At 36.7% G+C, this 12,887-nt stretch overlaps 1 protein-coding gene across 1 annotated transcript in view; it reads right to left on the bottom strand.

Annotated features, from left to right (window-relative positions):
- The window catches only part of RAB27B (RAB27B, member RAS oncogene family), a 125,678-nt gene extending 113,053 nt beyond the window's left edge, over positions 1-12,625 (bottom strand). The window contains exons 1-2 of the mRNA XM_037151980.2: positions 12,563-12,625; positions 12,357-12,431 (exon numbers count right to left, since the gene is read on the bottom strand). The gene's annotated coding sequence lies outside the window, so the exon portion shown is untranslated. The remainder of the gene's footprint in view (positions 1-12,356; positions 12,432-12,562) is intronic.
- Positions 12,626-12,887: the final 262 nt, after the last annotated feature.

Below are 12,887 nucleotides of genomic sequence, written 5' to 3'. Positions count from 1 at the left end.
CTCACAAAGGCAAATGTACACTTGTCACATGGCTCAGCAATTCTGCTCTTAGGTAGACACCAGTAAAAACAAAAACTTATTTCTACACGAAGACTTGAAAATGAAGGTTAATAGCAACTTTATTTATTCATAGTAACCAAAAAGTGGCAACTACCGAAATGTCCATTAATAGGAGAGTGGACAAACAAATTGCAATGCAACCATAAGACTAAATACTACTCAGAGTTTTTTTAAACTACTGACATAGGCAAGGACACCAGTGAACTTCAGAAACATTCCACTGAGTGAAAGAAGCCACACATAAGGTGTACATGCTGCATGATTCCATTTACATGTAATTCCCAGTAAGACAAGTGAATTTATAGTGGCAAATAGCACACCAGGAAGCAGCCTGTATCCGTGGTTGACCGCGAAGGCACATAAGGGAACTTGAGGGGTGATGGTAATATCCTCTATCTCTATTTTGCTCGTGGTTATAGAGAAGGATACACTTTTCAAGATGGACTCAGTTGTACCCTCAAAAAGGTGTCATTTATTGGATGTAAAGGACAACACAACAAAGTTGTTTTATGAAGAAAAAGTGTTCTTGTCCAGGTCAAGTTCTGTCCTACAGTTGGCAAAAGACATATGTCATATTCTAAAAATCCTATGAATATGTTTGTGTTCTAAAAGGTGTCTTAGGTAGAAATACATTATGTAAAAATTTGCTTACAATGCCTGGGATAAGGTAGGGGGTCAACACATTTTCATTTCATTTTTTTCTTTCCAGTTCTTATGTGGAAAATATTTCTTAATATCGTCAAAGGCAGCCAGCTTTAAATGAATGGAAACTGTACGCAAAAGGCCAAGATTATGAATCAATGGTTAGTCATCTAAGAATAAATAAAGAAGTCTGAATTATAGAAAAGTTCTTTCCTTTTTTGTGATTTATGAAATGATCTGGGCTTTGGAACATCCTTACTGTTAACCTTCCTAATTCTGGTATCTCTCTTTTTATTGTACTCATTTGGCACTATATACATTTCCTATATTAGTCATCAATTTTTAAGCACATGCTTGTTTTTAACCTTGTCATAATTTCTAGAAGGCAAGGACTATGTGTGAGACCTCTCTTTTAGGCATTCAGTAAAAGTTGAACATATTATTAATGATATTTATATTCTCACTTTTGAAAATCTCTTTCCTCATCCATAGTAGTCAAATAACAGATATTATTGCTTTCATATAAAATGAAAAGTTTATTTTAGCCAGGTCATTTAAGGTTTTTCTTTCTTTCTCTTAATATATTCATAAATCTAGAATCCTGCATTTATTCACTTGTGTAGTCTCTCAATAAACATATATTGAACATCTCTTTTTGCCAAGCAGTATGTTCAATGCTGGAAATAAAGAGAGGATTATGTGCTCACATTCTAAAAAGCTTGTCAAATACAGCAACAAATTTGTAATAGTGGGATAAATATATCAGGAGAGGTGCATGTGGAAAGGGAGAAAGAAAACACCAAGATAATGTTCCAGGTAAGGTTCAAATATAAATTTTCGACCCATCTATTCATTAGCCAATCTAAAATCCTGCAATCAAATTTACTATCATTTAGATACCTGAATGTAGATTATCTATAATTGATACTATAAATAAAGGTTGAATTATTCAAGCACGAAAATTGTGGTTATTTTTTCAGGCAAGGAGAGTAGTAACTCCCCTTCTCTGATTACTTAGGCACCTGCAGCTAGGCCTTCAGCCTAGGTTTGACTCTGACTTACAAGAAAGAAACTTTGACGGCCCAGAGAGTTAACAGTGAACCAGAAACTGGGATAAGATTCAGAGCTGACCTTTCCAATTCAGACCTGACCTTATTGAAAGGTCAAGGTGACTTACAAGATGGCAGCTGCTATCTTCCACAGAGGGGAACATTTTTGGCAATTTTGAATGAAAAGATGGTCACCAGGATTTGGTCTACTGATCTATTTCCTTGATTGCAATTTGATATAAGAAAGTATTCTGTGTCAATCTACCCTTTCTTTTCCCCCCCAAAACAAGTAACAATTAAAAACAGTTCTTCGAAGTCATTAAAGCGTCATCCAATCAAAAGCTGAAGTGCTCATGGCCTTTCCCTGGCCAAGGACCTTCCCCATGGTATTTCCTACCTCATGCCCTCCACAGCTCTCCGTTACCTAGGAAACCTTTATTGTTCTCCAGACCCTAATTTGCATGTCACTTCCACAAAGGTGCCCTTATTGACTATACCCCTCCAAATATGCACCTAGCCCCTATCTGGACAGACCGGTAAAACACTCCCCTCATGTGCTCTCTTGTAGAACTTGGTCATAAAAACTCCATTTGTTATTAAGTAGTTACTTGTTTATTTTTGTCTTTCTTACCAGTCTGTACCCCTCCATATGGGTAGACACTGTTCCTATCTTGTTTGTATAATAGGCACCTGATAGCTATTTGTTTAATAAATGATAAAAATGTATAAAGAGTAATGAAACTCAGAGAAAAAAATGCTTTTATTTTGTTAATGAGAAATCCAAGCTAAAGTAGTTCTCTATTATAATGTTCTATTTTCTTACCGCACTATTGAATGTTATTACAAAATCTAAAAGTTACTTTTGTGGCAGTAAGTGTAATTCCATTTTAGCATAATAGAGCTCAGAAAAATAAAATTCTGTGTTAAGCATAAGGCTATACAGGTTTCCTTAGGTACTCTGGCTGCCCCGACTCACATCTGCTCTGTTTTGACCCACTCTGGCTTACCAGAGCCATTTCCAATATCGTGCCCCTTTGGTTTGGGGAGAGGGCTGATTGAATCATCTTGAGTAAACCAAATAATACAAGTATGTGCTTTGGGAGTATTATATTCTTTTAAAGTGTGTATTGCTCTAAAGTCATTCATATACAACTATCAACACATACCATGCGTCGTTTGGTTTTCTGGTATAATTACCCTGTTTTGACATAATCATGATGCACATTAAATCTGTTCAGATACCAGGACTCACTGCCTAAAATTTTACTTTGGGATGGTTATAAATTGTATCACAATTAAAACTGTCAGAAAAGTCCTCTGGAACTTGGAAATAAGGCAGGGAGGTGGGCAACATAGCCTTTTAATGTTGTACAGGGTCCGTGGTCCCCTGAGGATGGTCCAGGGAAGCACAGGACTGTCGCAGGGAACTTCCTGTGAAGACGAAAATGCTGCCCAGTGTGACAGCTACTAGCCCAGTGTGGACGCTGAGCTTGTAAAAAGTGGGTAGTGTGACTGAGGGGACTAAATGTTTTATTATATTGAGTTTTAGTTAATTTGAGTAGCCATATTTAAGTAGTAATGGCTACCTTATTGGGGAACACAGGTCCAGAGGGATGTACTACTTAGTTTGTCCCAGTTTTGTTATTAGAGATTTGAGATTTACTAAATTGCTTGTTAGTCTGTAGAATTTTGCACATTAGATATGCAGGCAATTTTTGCTCAGTGAGCAAATGACCCCAAAAATTATCTGTTTGATATAAGCAAGTTTTAAAATTTAACTCAGTAATGTTATTCTAGCATATCATTGAATTACCTATATACATATAATTTCTCATATTTTTCCTCAAGCAATCATAACATCTGGCTCCCTTATTAATTACTAAGTTACAAGAAATTGTTTACATATGATCATTTTATACCTGCCAGAGAGTCGTGATTTTAAAATTAGACTTTAGCAGTTTGGGAGGTCACCCCCCAAAAGCTCCTAAAATTCACTCATAAAATTTCTTTTGAGATTTCACAGACAGCATCTAAGAAAGCATATTCTTATTTTGTTTAAAAAGTGATAAAAAAGAAAGAAGATGCTAGAAATAATTGGCACCTTCACAGTGACCAGTTAGATACATATTTTTTTCACAAGGCCCTGGAGACTTCTTGGTGCCTTCCATAATATGGTCTCACCCTCAGAAAAAAAAATGCTGGTCAAGCAATTATGGGAATGAATTAGAGAATTTTACTCTCTTCTGACATCCCTGGTCATCGTCATAAATTGAGCACATTGATTCTGTCATCAAACATCTCTTTGTTTCTTAATGCTCTGCTGTAGACTACAGGCTAGACCTGGTGAACTCAACAAAGGACAGTCCCAGAATCTCACAGAAAGAACAGTACCTTGAACTCTTCAAAGAACAGGCCTCTGCCCACCCCAGTCCCCCCACAGCTAGGACAGCTTTCAGCCTAAGAGTCAGGATTGCCTGGTGCTTCTAATCCAGAGCCAGGCTGCATGTAATGAAATGCTGGCCCTAAATTCAAGGTCACGAGGAATGTTTACCAGGACTAAATGAGTTCACGAGGAGTATTTCATTGTGGTTATTCGCCTGAAGTATGGTTGGCATTATTTTAACTTTCCACTGTTTAATAAATATAGAAGAAAAACCTTTCTCTTTCTTCTTAATCTGCATCTAATTCTAACCTCAGAAGGCTATGCATCTGTAAACTGAATTAAATGTTCTAAATTGTGCCTGAGTCTCACAGACCCAGTTGGAATTCTGAAGAAAATATTTTTACGGAGTCTTAGAACACTCCATGGCAATAGGTGATTTGCATAGAATCAATAAGAAACTGCCCCTCTTTTTACTAGGATATAAATGCACAAACCAATGTCGCAACAAAGTCTGTGCTTGGAGTGTCATATTTCAGATGGATTCTTATTTAATCGAGTATGGCAGCTCATGGTTGAGAAATGGATGAACGGGGGATGCCCACAGAGTTTTTCTAGGAAGCTGCTCGGTACCTGCTTGGAAGTCCCATCCTTTCACAGAGTAGAGAGGTTACTTCCAGCAGGCTGGGGATCTTAGCAAATTTGAGGGAGCTTAGACAAGCAGAGGGAGCTCCAGTGGAGAGAGTATTGGGGGGGTCAGTTTCTGAGCCCTAGAGTAGAAGAAATACTAAAAGAGCATTTCAAAAAACCAGCTCCAGATTCCTTATGAAAATTTTCAGAGGGAGTAAATTTTGTGGCCTTAGAGGTCACTCCATGCTGCATGTAGGCAAACTCCAGGAGGCCTTGGTTAATTAACACTTTTGGTGAACCTGTGGAAATAATCACATCACACCTGTGTCCCAAAACAGGTGATGAGCTGGACTTGGTACACAGACTAAGTTGTCAACTCCTGATTTAGTCCATGAAAATGAAGTACAAACAGAGGCAGAAAGTACTTCCCATAGCATAGGGGACAAAGGCCACCCAAAGATGGTCTAAGGGAAGGAACTTAATTCACCTTACTATTTACTGCTTATTAGAAGTCCTGGATTCAATGAAGTTACCTACAGGCTTTTGTCCCATAGATATGCAAATAATTTTTGTCTGATGGAACAGATAACCCCTAACCTTTTTTTGGAAAGTCCCTTACAAATTCACTTTACATATTCTAACTCTGAAAAGGTTGAACAGATTAAATTTATCATTGAAACAGAATACTGAGAGAAAAAGACTTGAACGTTCTGAAGAGAACCAAGACTTGGAACCCACTGCCCTTGTATTGCGGTAACAGCCAAAGGCATCCCTTCAAAATGAAGAAGCACCATTTATAGGATCACCTTGCCAGGAGCAACGGCTCCTGCATGGAGCCATTTGTTCTTCAGATAGATAACTTTCGACAAACACGTGGAATGATGTAAGATTGGTATCTTTCCTAGAGTTTTAGCCTTGCCAAGGCATAAAAGGGGGTCATTCTTTATCAGACCACTTATACTATGCTCAGATGGTAAGTCTCTCCTCCCTTCTCAAACTGAGAGCAAAGTTGTTATAGACTGGAAGTAGAATTCTGACCTATTTTAAATTTAGACAAATGAAAAATTGTAAATAACTAAGAGTTTTATAAAGAAGGGCCTTGAAATGGTCTGTTGAGAGTCACAAACAGTTCTCTATTCTATGGGTTTTAAAAATAGTTTATAAAATAAACTGAGCCCTGGCTGGTATCTCCCAGTGGTTTGAGCCCTGGCCTGCAAACCAAAGGGTCACCAGTTTGATTCCTAGTCAGGGCACATGCCTGGGTTGTAGGCCAGTGGCTGGTGGGGGGACATACAAGAGGTAACCTCACATTGACATTTCTCTCCCTTTCTCCCTCCCATCCCATCTCTCTAAAAAATAAATAAAATCTTTAAATAAAATAAGTGAAAAGCAAGATAATTAAAACAACATAGGTAAAAATATAACACCTATAATACTCGTGATGCATATTTTGAGATTCCATCAATAATGAAATTGGTTGCTATTTCTTTTATGCAGTGATTAAAATATTTTCTGTATTAAGAAAAATCTAGGATATTGCAGTACAGATATTGTAATATAGACCATCTTAAATCCAGTTATGAATTGATTCAAATCTTGAAAATAAGACTTACCCACAGGTCATGGCAGTTATCAAAGTAGGGCCCAGTAGAAATTTGGTCTCAGAATCAGAATCAGAGATTCGTTATAAACCAGTAATTTATTTATTTGGTTATCATGCAGATGTGGTTGAATGAGAAAATTTCAAAAGTGTTCATTTCAGAGATCTCATTGTTTTATCTAAACCCTTACACAGTACCCTGGGGTACAAGGTGAAAAGGGGCCTGGTTAGAAACTGTCCCAGGAGATGCATGAATGAAAGCAAAGTTTCTTCAATGGGGTCAAATGAGATTTAATAACTATTTTTAAGACTATAGTCTAGATTTTCAAGCATGGATTATATTACCTTTGATATTGTATATGGCTAATTTGAACTGCGTACATTCTAATTAAATAACACTTATTATATTATAACTATATTATAATTATGTTATAACTATATATTAGTGATTTTCATCATTTGTTGAGACTTGTTTCATATTTTGTATTTGTCAATTTTTATGCGTAAAAGGAATGCTTATGTATGCTTAAAAAGAATAACTTTATTGGTTGCAGTTATTAGATAAATCTATTGGATTATGATTGTAAATTGCATTGTTCAAATTCTCTATCCTTTTCCATTTTTGCCCAGTTTCTAAGAGAATTTTGGAAAAATTATTCACTATGATCATGGGTTTGTCAATTTCCCTTTGTTTTATATATTTTTATACTATTTTAGGTTATGTTATTAGGTATATACAGGTTCAGGATAGATATACCTTTCTGGTTAATTGTATGTTTAATCATGATTTAAGAACCCTTTTAAATCCTTGCTGTGCTTTCTGCTTTAAAATGTATTTGCCTACTATGATTATTGCTACTCCAACTTTCATTTAGTAATTATCTGCCTGTTATTCATGTATTACACTTATTCCTCATTTAACAATATTAATTTATTACTAAAATTCAGTATATTGCAATAAAGAAACTAAGACCTAAATAGATCAAGTTATATTCCCAAGGACACACAGATGGACATGACAGACTGCAGACAGATTTAAATGCCAGCAACACAAAGTCTCACAAACTTGAATTTTACCTCCTGACCTGATCCTCTCCGCTGCATTTTTCACCCTCAGTGAGGACCTTTACTTTCTCCTTGTTCTGCACAAGAACAGATTGTAGTCTGAGTTTGCCAGTTTGCCTGCGGCTGCCAGCCTGGAGGATTCCATCTTCTTCTACAAGATCGGGAACTTGGCCAGATCTAGACCTATCACGGAATCATTTCTCGTAGCCACACCTTTTTTCAAGACCAGTGCCTTGCTTGGTTTGATTTCAGTTTAAGTTTCCTATTTTGGATTTTCTCTGATAGGAGCTTCAAGCACATCTAGTTGATAATCCAGGATTAATGTCTTCCTTTGAAATGACTAAGAAAACATATTGTTGAACAACTTTGCCATTCTACTTAGCTGTATTGTCAAGAGCAATAGGGGGGAAATACTTAGAAGAAAATTAGCAATTTTCCACTTAAAGTTTTTAAAAATATATAGAGTACACGTGGTTGTTTGTGTGCAGGTATATATTTGTGGCTATACGCTGATGAGATGATAAAACTCCAAAAGTGTTGAGATGTGACTCATTCGACTACCTTCTTCATCAAGGAACTTGCTTCTTCAACCTGAGCCTGAACCCTGTGCTGTGCACTGTAAGGGCGCATGTTCATCTCACTCAACTTCTCTAGAAGCTGTGTATGACAGGCCAAGCCCAGTTAGCACAGTCCTGCCTGGGAACATGGGTCTAACCAACCCTTTGAAGGCAGTAGTCTCAGTCCAGCATCCCCTGGGGGCAACAGCATCTTAAGTAATCCCCACCAACCACGGTGCTGGTGGTTTCTCAGGAGGTGATCAAAAATCTACCAAGATGGCACCAAACAAAGCTCCTAATTGAGACTTGGTCTTTAGAAGATTCCAGAACAATGCTCTTTCTTTTGACTGTCTGTGGGAGTGGCTTTCTTCTCTCCTTCAACTGTGTGATACAGAATCAACCCCCCCCCCAAAAAAATTCAAGAAAAAGACACAGGAATGACAAAAATAGGTTAATAGGTGTTTCTTTGACAAGGTGTTCAAAGGAATGAAGTCATAAGTTGCAACAACACTTTATAACTCATCATGGACACTCAATTTATTATTTTTTTCAAAACTTTGTAAAGCTCATTATTCTCAAAACTCTGTAAAGGGAATAAAATGCTCCAGATTTCAAGGTTTGGGAATGATGTCGAGTGGGTTTTGAAGAGCAGCAGGTTAGCACAGAGTCTTTCCTCTTTCTATCAGGTCACTCACTAATTAGCCGCCTCTTGCATTGGGGTCCCCGAAATGTCATTTTTTTCCTCAAAAAAGCCACTAACTCATTCTTTACTATAGCACTCTCTTCTAATATTCAATTTGTATTTACTGAATGTATTCTGGCTGGTTTCATTTGCAGTAAGTTAAATAATAATTTTAAAAGGATTTTTTAATAACAATGTGTTTGGTTTAGAATAGTTGTCTGTAGTCTAGTTCCCTTCAAAAATGATGATGACCATGAGTGGTGGGATGTATCTTGTTTACTGTCTAACTTCCAAACCTGCATACAATTAAAAATCAATTAATACCTATTAAAAGAAGAGAATCCAAAATATTAAATGCTATATTCATAAAATGTACATGGATTCCAAAGTACAAACTACAATGATTGCATTATATTTGGGGGCAAAGCAAAGCTTGTTTGCAACTTAAACATCTATGGAATTGTGATTAATATTTAGCAGCAGTTTCCTTAGAGTTTTTAACTTCTTCCATCTTAAATAAAAGGCCTAAGTGAAAAGAAATGAAAGTATATTAGTGGTTTTGGTGTCCACATCAGTTGTAGTTGTGTGAGCCAGGAAAGATGATGAAAACAACATTTTGGGTAAACCTACTTATTAATAATGCATGGCACACATTTCATATTGTTAATTGGGCTTTTATACCCTAAGACTAAATCTCATACATTTAAAAGCTTTCTGCTTTACCTACAAACTTATTGCTTTATAACTAAAATTAAATTTCTGGGAAAAAGAACTTTGCTTTTGAAAAAACCTTCTTCCCCAAACTATATGAATAAGAGCTTACCCTTTTTGCCAAACTTAAAATAAAAGTCACAACTGACTCCTCCTGCTTCACACAACTATAACCGATATGGACACGGCATACCACTAATAAAAGCTCTTTCCCTCCCTCTAAGTATTTCACTGAACGAGAGAAAATCATAATTAGATTTCAAAGAAATTCTCCAGTTACATGTAATCCTCATTTATTGTGGCCTGTATATGTGACCACAGGTTCTTAAAAACTCATGTCAGCATGATAATCACCTCTCAGGACAAACCAAGGACTATTTGTTATTTCTTTACAAGTTGCTTCTTTATCCCTCAATAAAACAGTGCTTTCCTCAGGCTTACTAGGAGGAGTCAGCCCCCAGCTGACTTACTGCATTTTCTGGGGCTTCTACCAGGAGACATCTTTTCTTTACCCAAAGCATGGGCACTCAGAAAACCAAAGTAGAAGCAAACCGAAATGTTAGAACAAGCGTGGCTGACACCCCTCTTCCCTCTTTACATTAGCTCCTTCCAGCTGTTGTAAGAATGTAAAACTTATCTTTCCCTGTCTCTTCCTGAAATGTCTTACTAAGGACTCTATTTGTATGAAAATACGTTAAGTTCTTCAGAAAAAAACATATCCCTGAGGGTGAAATTGATGTAACCAGACTGGCTATTTGCTGAATCTCTTTTAAATAAAAGTGTGTATATTCAAACCAATCTTTTAGAAATATCTAGCTTACTCCTAGCCATTAAATCTAGGTAATAAGAATACTCATGAGGATCTCCCAGGTACGAAAACTTTTCAAGGACTAAAGGAGTTATCCTCAGGGATAAAATTACCACATAATCACTACTCTCACACTTTAACAAATTAGTTTTAGCTTCTCCATTTTATTCTTCAGCTTAAGCCCTAGGTGTTTGCCAGCAGCTCAGGCTTAGGAGGGATAGGGTTCCAACTGTCTTCAGTCAATTAGGTCTAGCCCAGTAGACTTAACTTTAGGAATTAAATTCGGGAAGAAAGTTCATATTCTGAGGAGAATATCAAATTCTCAATAGCTTCTATGTTCTTGGAACTTTTTTCTCTCCTACCATCCTTGAATTCAATGAATCTTTCCCTCAACATATAATGAAGTTATTCTGAAATGATTTATGATGACACCCATAAAACAATTATGATGGACAACTTGATGCCAAAGGCTGCAAATCATATGTTTGGCAGAATGTCTAAAACTAAGTATTAATTTGAAGAAATGAATCACCTTTCAAAACTTGGAATATAGAAAAGTTTTTTGAAAGAGAGGGCGAGAAACTTGATTAACACAGTTCGCAGAGTTGTAGTACATTGTTATACCAACTAAAAATAAATGTAAAAGATTTCTTTTGCTTCACAAAATATTGAAATTCTATTACTACCCCCAATCTGATTTCCCTAACCTCCTCCAGAAGCAAGGCCTCATCTCCAACAATAATTTCTGTCTGCTTGAGATATACTCCACTGTAGTCTTAATATGTTATTTTTGAATACTTACATTTACTTGCTTTTAAAAGTGTTACAAATTAATTGCTATAATCATTTGTAATTTTGTTACTTATTTCTAAATATAAGTGGCATATTTACATAGTAAAAATTCAGTGAGAATGTCCAAAGTATTTAAAAAATAGAACAATAAAATAAGACCCAACTCTCCCTCCCTTATCTCCTCTGTCCCTTTTTCCTCTACAAACAGTTTTAGAAGAATTATAGTTATATTTTTAAAAGTTTAATAACTTAAAAAATTTGAAATCTCATTTAGGGTAATTCAATATATCGAATATAATGTACTTAAACTATATAATTTTTGAACCATGAACATAATTTTAGAGGTTATTTTAAAAATACTTGTCATTAAAGTCACGTTTTCAATATTGATGCCTTTCCTTGAGTCTTAGTTTGATATTTTATTTCTTGAAATAAATCGATAACACTGTTTATCTTAAACTTTATTATGAATTGCCCATTAACATGACTCAACATTTTATTCATTTTGAAATGTGTTTACTTTTATATTTTGGTGTAAGATACCTAAGTTTGATCTAATCTCTAAAGTAATAATCTAACCTAAAAGTTTGACAAGGCTTTAAAGTTTTTAAAGACATTTTAATTCATGAAATTAGTATTAAGATCCAAAAAAAATCTTCAATTGACTCGTAAAATACTTAGAAATGTTCGATTTTTCTCTACAGAATCTTCTTTATTTAGGTTTTCTAATAGCAAACTACTTCCTTATCTCACCTAACCAGATTTACTGCTGAACAGTAGATTTACTGCTGAACGGGAAAGGAAATCTTAAATTATTAATTTTTTCAAATGCTTTTGTGTGTAATCTACTAATTACAGTATTGAGTATAGTTTGGCCAAGAGAAAGCAAACTAGGTTTTTCTTCAATGGCTTTACACTGAGAGGTACAGAATGGTTTAACAGCTTTCTGGCAGCCCACGTTTATGATAACAGCATTTGGAATGCAGAAATAAAGAAAACATAAAAAGACTCCTACCCTGCACCACGGCAGTGATTAGAAAGGACATTCTTTGAGCTTTGGAAAACAGAAAGCAGAAAGCAAACAACCGAGCCGTCTGCAGCCCTGAGCAAAATCTCTTTCCCATCAGAACTCTGCTGCAAATCCAGCTTCACCTCTTGCAAACCCACACACAGGCTAGCAGAGGGAACCACAGCTACTCCAAAGTGGAGTTTCAGGCCCATCATTAGTGGCTTCTGTCACCGTCTGTCTTGGTGCTTTTTCCTTCATGAATGAAATATGCAAATGGCATCTTACAGTGGCTCTTTCAATGAGGAAGAAGAAGGTCAATAGACACAACTACCACAGCCAGCACGTCAGAGATTTGGGACCAATGTACTTACACCTCCAAATGCCTTCAGATTTCAGCCTCTGGAAATATCTAGCCCATTTCTTTATGGCACTGTTGCTTCCATCAGCTGTGGAAATTAACATAAAATAATATAGTAACCCAACAAGTGCTGGACAGCATTCAGAGCGTCAGACTGAGTGAACACTCAAGGCACACTGGCAGTGCACAAAATCTGAACGGTAAATAGCGAGTAAATACCTTCCAATCCACCAGAAGGGGGAAGGATGCTGAGCTGCTACAGCTGCTGCCTGTTCTCTTGTGTAACAGCAAAGGCGGCTCAATCCCGCTGACAGGCTCTGTGAAGCCTGGCTGCCTATGGGCGTCTGGGCGGTCCTAGTGCCTGCCCCAGGTTTGCACAAAAGGTAACTTGGAGGAGCCTCCGGTTTGTTGGGATAGCTCTGGGGGTGTCACCAAGGGTTTCAGGAATGCCAGCTGGTGAAGAATCAGGGCAGTGGGTTTGAGTCTAGGAAAAACGAGCAGTGAACAGGGTCTGCTAGTGCTCCCAGACAGCACTGTTGAAACC

This window comes from Artibeus jamaicensis, unplaced genomic scaffold (assembly GCF_021234435.1).
Source record: "Artibeus jamaicensis isolate MK-2021 breed Jamaican fruit bat unplaced genomic scaffold, CSHL_Jam_final contig_354, whole genome shotgun sequence".
Lineage (NCBI taxonomy): Eukaryota > Metazoa > Chordata > Mammalia > Chiroptera > Phyllostomidae > Artibeus > Artibeus jamaicensis.
The sequence above is the reverse complement of the archived record's forward strand: the minus strand, read 5'-3'. Positions and strand labels throughout refer to the sequence as shown.